Consider the following 7,578-nt stretch of genomic DNA (forward strand, 5'->3'; position numbering starts at 1 on the left):
GTAGGCGCTAATGAGAGTAGCTCGGATTTCTCGAAGATGCCTGGGAGATATGCTCATCGACCATTAGTCTCCTGTTGGTCACTAATCGCTGGTACGAACAGAGGTTTTTTTGGGGGAGATGGAAACCAGATGTCTGATGGCTAAAAGCCTTATCGTTTGGGTCGAGTAATGCGATAATTCGTCCTCTAAGAAAAATCCTTATCTTATTCCCTTTTCTCTTTTTCTTCTCTTATTATCCGTTTCGTGCCTTTTTCTTAAGTATTATTAAGTTATTGCCTTTTGGAATAACAACACTGTGCCACACTATTACAGTCTCGGCCCGCTACCTCGCTGACTCCGACAGCGTTAACTAAGCTGAAGCAAATATTATACCTACAAGAGGACTCCTAACTTGTGCTTCTTGGAAGTCATATTGAAACTTTAACTCAAAAACATCAAAGGTGAATGTAAACATGAGCATGTCCTTGATTAAGTAACGTTAAGGGCAACAATCAAAATTGAATGTGAACATGAATAAATTCTTGAGCAAGTAACATTCAGAGACACGTAAAAACTGAATATGAATATGAGCAAATACTTGATTAAGTAATATTAAAAGAATCATCAAACTGAATTCAAATATGAGTAAATCACATTAAGAAACATGAAACTGATTGCAAACAAAAATAAATCACCAAAAAAACAAGAAAACTGAAAGTTAAACATAAATTAGCCCTTAAGTCACATAAGTTATATAAATGCATGGTAGAATAAACAAAATGATAACTATCCAAGTTTACAGTATATGATTGGTTCAGTCCTCAGTCCTATTCTATCTAGGTGGATATCGTCTTTCTTTTATGGAAAATAAATTTTGTTCTTCATTGACGACACTTGATGGCTTCTTGTTTGCTGCGACCTGTTACTTGGAGACAAGTCCTTGGAGAAAATATCCTTGTGTATTTGTATGCAATAACAAGTGTGTCCTTGACTTCCTACTGAGATTGTGTATTGTGTTTATGCAAAATTTCATTGGACATTCTTACTGTAATTTCTGAGTAACCTTGTACATTATACTTCACTGCTTGATACTAAAACAAAATTGGCAACTCGGTTAAAGGAACCGGTTAGTGGTTAATACTTGTAGGTTTCTTCTACTGTGACAACAATTAGTAAGTTTTCACCAATCAATATCTTGTTAGTAAGTTTTTCAACAACTACTATCTTGTTAATGAGTCTTCATCAATTAATATCTTATTAGTTAGTTTTCATCAATCAACATCTAATGGATTTGAACAAAGTAAGTGTATTAATTACCCCTTCAAAATCTTAGTAATTTCTGAAACGAATTCTCTTATCTTAAAATCACTTTATGTCTATCTTAACCCGTCTTATTTATTCTTTTACTAATAAGAATGTTCTTGTGGAACGATTAAGCTTAATATATGTCTTGAAATTCTTATACTACGCATTGAACCGTTTCTTACATACCCAAATATTTCCCTTCAAGTCAGCTACAAACCAACTAATTAAAGTAAGAATTGCAACAATAAAAGATTATTCCTAAGTCGACCGATGAAGGTAAACTTAGCAATAAAGAAATCAAATAAATGCATGGGAATAATGGGATGAATTAATGGGTTTGTTCTTCTGTTTCACTGAAAAGTGACTCTTCTATTTCTTAGGTTATATCTAGTTCCTTCTTCTGGAATGTCTTCTGATCTCTCTGTCATTTCGGATTCTTCGACTTCTTTGGTTCTCTTCACCTTGTCCTTGTTTATCCAAAATTCTTCTTCTTCTAATGATTCAGCATATGTGGAAGGCATTTGGTTATTCATTTTCTTAACCTTTATCTTAGTCTCTTGTACGTCTACGACCTTGTATGGTCCTGTGGATTTTGTGGCTAACTTATAATTAATACCACTTCTTACTTCCTTCTTAATATAGACTTCATCCCCTTTCTTGTAGTCTACAGGCCTTAATCCTTCTTGATGCTTCTCTATCATATTCTGCTGGGCTTCTTCTAAATTCTTGTGCAATTGCTTATGGATTACTTTAAAGTTTCCTATTCTTATCTTCATGATATCTTCAGAGTAATTAGGCTGTATTGGCTGATTTAGCCATGCATAATGTAATCTGGGTTCATATCCCATCAAAGCTTTTATGGGAGTTGCTCGAGTACTCGTATGATGCCTTGCATTTAATGATAATTGGACTAAAGGTAAATTGACGTCCCAGTCAGGATCCTGTCCTACTGTGTGACGTAATACGTCTAAAACCTTCCTGTTATTCCTTTCTACCAAGCCATTGCTAGCTGGGTGATACGGCTGTATCGCTACCTTTTCTACCTTAAAGGCGTTACAAATTTCTTGAACTAATGAATTGTTGAACTCGGTCCCATTATCAGAGATAATGAGCTGTGGGGCAGAATATCTGCAAAATATCTTATCGAAGAGAGCGGTTGCACAATCCTTGGCACTTTTACTAGTTAGTGGCACCAACTCTGTATATCTCGTGAGCGCGTCGATACATACTAGTATATTCTTATTCCCTTTACTCGTGGTATGAAGATTAGTGATAAGATCAATAGATACTCTTTCGAAAGGAGTCTGTGGGATAGGATATTTCCCTAGTGGTACTTCCTTGTCTGTTCCTCCATTGTAGCTGTTGCACGTATTGCAGATCTTCACATAATTACTAACATCCTTGTGAATTCCCTTCCAATGGAAAGTTCTTTGTATTAATCTAATTGTCTCATCCCTTCCTGGGTGAGCTCTAATGTCATCGTCGTGCATTAGCTCAATGACCTTGTTTCTTAGACTCTTAGGTACTAATCTTTTGTGCAGCACACCTAGAAATTGACCAAATGGGTCATATTCGTGACACATCCAAATTAATACGCCATCTGTCTGTTAGGGCATCCGTGGGACATCCAACCTTCCTACCTAGTTCGGTTAATTCTTGTTGGCTGTGTTTTCTTTCGTTTCTAACGTATTTGAACAGTTCCCTTATATCTTCATCTCTTTCTTGTTCCTTTATGAAATTTTGCCGGGAAAGCTCCTCTGTATAATGCATGGTGAGTACATTTATGTCATTGCACATTGTTTCATTCTTTTCTTCTTCTTGACTCATCATATTTATAATATCACCTTGTGACACATATCTTGATAATGCATCTGCTACCTTATTCGTCTTCCCAGGGACATATTTCACCTCTATATCATAATCTTGGGCTGTCATGAACCAACGGGCTCTTCGTCCAGAAAATTAGGGTTCTTTAAGCATTTCTACTGCGGCTGAATGATCCGTGAACACAGTTATCTTGTAACCAAAAATGATATATCTGAAATGCTTTAAAGCGTCTATTATAGCTAGAGACTCGAGGTCTGTTTACTGAGTAGTTCACTTCTGAGGGCTTTAATTTCCTACTGTAATAAGCTATGGCATTATACTTATTATCTTGTCTTTGCATTAAACATGCTCCTATACCAATGCGGCTTGCATCCGTGGCTAAAAAGAATTTTTTGCCAAAGTCTGGGAAGCTAAGTACTGGGGGGTGTGTTAATCTTTCTTTCAGTTCATCAAATGCTTCTTGCTGCTCGTCTGTCCATACAAATGATACGTGTTCCTTTAAAAGTTCAGTTAGTGGAGCTGATATGACTGCAAAGTTCCCTATGAACTTGTGGTAAAAACCTGCTAAACCTAAGAATGACTTTACGTCCTTCTTGCACTGAGGTGTAGGATATTCCTTGATTGACTTAATCTTTAAGTCGTTTACTTCTACGCCCTTTTCACTTAGTGTATGCCCAAGGTAGTCTATTTTCCTTTTAAGGAAGTTACACTTCTTCAGTTTAAGCTTCAGGTTGGCTTTTCTTAATCTCTTTAGGACTTCTCTGACTAAGTCTTTGTGTTCCTCTATAGTGTCTGTTGCTATTACCAAATCATCTATGTAACAGTGTACGTCCTTGCCTAGTAAATTGCCCAAAATTTTATCCACTAATCTTACAAAAGTTACCGGGCTTGACTTTAGACCAAAGGGCATTCTTACATACTGGTATCTGCCGTTACTAGTGGAAAAAGCAGTCAAAGGTTTACTTTCTTCGTCTAGAGGGATTTGCAAGAATCCCTGCAATAAATCTATAGTGGTGAAGTACTTCTTGGACCCTATAGTGGCGATAAGATCTCTCATTGATGGCATTTTCAGTAATTTGGTTCAATTTTCTAAAATCCACAACTAGTCTATAAGTTTTGTCCCTTTTAGGAACTAGCAAAAGAGGAAAAGACCATGGGGATTTAGATGGTTCTATTATTCCTTGCCTATTCATTCTTTGTACTTCTCTTTCAATGATCGCCTTCTGGGAATGTGCTACTCTATAGGCTGGTATGTAAATTGGCTTTGTGTTTGATGGAATGTCTATCTTGTGCGTTATTTCGCGTGTATTTCCCAAGGTGTCGCCGTCTAGAGCGACTATATCTTTATATTCACACAAAAAGTCTATGAATTCTTCTCTGACATGGTTTTCCTTAATGTTCTTTAAATGAGATCCTATCTTAGCTCTTCTCAGTTTTATGTCCTGAGCGTAATTTTCATTTCCTTTATGTCTATCTTGTGCGTTATTTCGCGTGTATTTCCCAAGGTGTCGCCGTCTAGAGCGACTATATCTTTATATTCACACAAAAAGTCTATGAATTCTTCTCTGACATGGTTTTCCTTAATGTTCTTTAAATGAGATCCTATCTTAGCTCTTCTCAGTTTTATGTCCTGAGCGTAATTTTCATTTCCTTTATGGATCGCGGCTACCGTTTCTCTTTCTACAACTCGGATAGGTATGGAGTATACTTCTGCTAGGCCTATCTCTGTACCTGGTGTTAACTTAACCTTTCCTCCTCTGTTATTCGTAATCTGTAACGCTATTTTGCCCTGTCTGACTTCATGTAAACTAGAAGAATAATGTATTCCGTTTACTTGCGACTTTTCAGTAAGCGTGAGAATTTCCTTCCCTTCAAAAATTGGATTTACTGTACATTCTACCCAAGTACTTTCTCCTGGTTTAAGTCTTAATTCCCTCTCTAACTTTAAATAAGTGCATTGATTTGATTCTAAGAGGTTAATGATCTGTTGTGAACTCGTGATGCATTCTGGATATCTTCCTCTGTCTTATCCTTCTTTAAGATACCCTTTACTGTGCGATTCTCTTGAATCTGGGTTCTTTTAATTGACTTGCATAATGGTATTCTAGAAATCTCACGACCGTTTTTAATCACTAGTTGTTCTCTAGGGGCATCAATGCTTATCCCTTGTCTAGCCATAGTTTGGATAACTATCAGCAAATGAGCAAAAATAATTGTATATCTCTGGCTACCAGAACCTTTTCTCATTAGAGCAATTCTCCTAGCCTAAATGGAAAATCTAACTGTCCAATTACGTGGATATCATTACCTGGACTCGTCTGTGATTGATACAATCTACCCGCTGGGATCAAACTTAAGTGAGCAAAATACAATCGATACATCCTTTTCTGACATTATATTCTTAGGACTAACCTGTATCAAAGAATGTAACAATAGGTTTTCTCTAGACCGAAATGTGCGGGAAATAATGGTCTATAATTATATTCATTCCCTACATCAACTTTGCTAACCTGTGTAGCTTGACTTAGCCTTGACATTCCGGACGTTCTCTCTGTTATAGAGGAAGACCCATTGTATCAGTAAGCAGAAAATTTCCCATTGCGTCGTCTGACATTGACTGAACTGATCGATAACCTATGCTTGCTGTTTGATTAGCATATCTATTTGGGACGGAATCCCTATTTCCTCTAGCTGGGGGAGATTGACTATTGTTTCTACTTCTGCCTCTCGACTGAGATCTACCTCTAGGAGCTGAAACAAATTTATTTCTGCATTCTCGGGCACTATGTCCTGTTCTCTTATGGAAAGGACAGAAGGCCATCCCTCGGCAGTCACTGGCATAATGTCATCTCTTCTGACACTTATAACACGTGACTGTCGAAAATCCTCCTTGAGAAGATTTACCTGGCATCTTATTCTGATTTCTAGATGGTGTCCTAGATCTATTTGGACCCCTTTCTTTTTGTCCTATAGCGACTAAAGGTCTGTATATAGGATTCCCTTCAGGTCTTCTACCTAAGATTTTTGTTTCCTCCTCTTCAATCTCTGCTACATCATCGGATGTCTCCCACTTACGAGTCATCCTTGCAATGACTTCCGGTTGGCAGGGTTCCAATCATTATTGCTAGTCTAAATATTTTTTAACATGACTCATTAGCATTTTTTGCTTGCCTCCTTCTACCTCTATCCAACCTGTGGATTCCATGAAGTTACCCCATTCATTCATATTGTTATACAATTGAGAGCTAAACTCTTGATAACGTCTTTCGTCTAACTTAAATTGACGCACTATCCTTGCCAAGCTAGTAATTGGATCCCTTTCACCAACTGTGGAATAGACCTTCCTAAAATACCGTTTCAGTTCTTCCCAATTCTTAAGATCTCGGTATGTCTCGGAGTCGACGTATCTCTCTAAGTCTCCTCCAGCTTCCAAATCAAGATAACTCTTGGCTTCAATAAGCTTTTCTCTATCTGTCCCCGTTATGCTATCTAGGGTTGTCTCCACCTGCTCTATCCAGTTTTCTAAGTTACAAGCTAACTGACCATCCTTTCTTCCGCAAAATTTAGCTATGAGATTAATTACATGTCCCTTATGTGTTCCCATTACTGCTGCGTTCGAATTCGCGGACTCTGTACCTTCCGGCATGGTTAATTTCCTTGTTTGACTTCTCGTGAGCACAGGCGTTCTTACGTTCTGATAAGGAGTCGGTCTCCCTTTGACCATCGACTCGTTAATGGAAATTTTTTAAGTACTGAGTATCATTAAAAGTATCAAATTATGACAGTAATATCCCAAAAGAAAATAATGATAATGACAATAAATTATTTTTACTTAAGTATTCTATCACCAAAATAAAATAAAAGAATTTTCCCCAGAAATATTCTCATAGTCTTACGTTACTGGTAAGCGATTCTTAAACAACAACAAAAACCCTCTTAACAGTACTGGTAAAACGATACTGAAACTGACCGTAAAGTGTGCGCTAACGAGAGACCTTCTCGTGAGTTACCCTTGTTAAAACAAAATAAAAACAAGTAAACATTCATTCGACGTAACGAATAAGAGTAAAAGGCAAATATGAAAAAAAAAAAAAAAAGTACAAGAAATACAAAACAACAGAAATCACAAAACAACATAAAATCACAAAAAACAACATAAAATGACACAATCAAAATTCAAATTAAAATTTAAAGTTATTGGTTAGTAAATACAAAGGTTCGGGAAAAGGTCTTAGTAGCTGATTACTTATAATTAGTAAAATGAAGAAATATCGTAGAGTTTCGTTGCCAAAAAAAAGTTCAGTGTGAAAATCTTTTAATCTTAAAATACCAGAAATTGTCTAACTGAAATGTTAATCGCGTAATTTACTTTTCATAAATTTTAATGTTATGTAAGTGTGGGGACATTTATTTGGACTTATCTTCTTTTGTTGTTTGCGGTACCCGGGGTTGCGTCTGACAGCTTGC

Source organism: Macrobrachium nipponense, chromosome 37, assembly GCF_015104395.2.
Source record: "Macrobrachium nipponense isolate FS-2020 chromosome 37, ASM1510439v2, whole genome shotgun sequence".
Classification (NCBI taxonomy): domain Eukaryota; kingdom Metazoa; phylum Arthropoda; class Malacostraca; order Decapoda; family Palaemonidae; genus Macrobrachium; species Macrobrachium nipponense.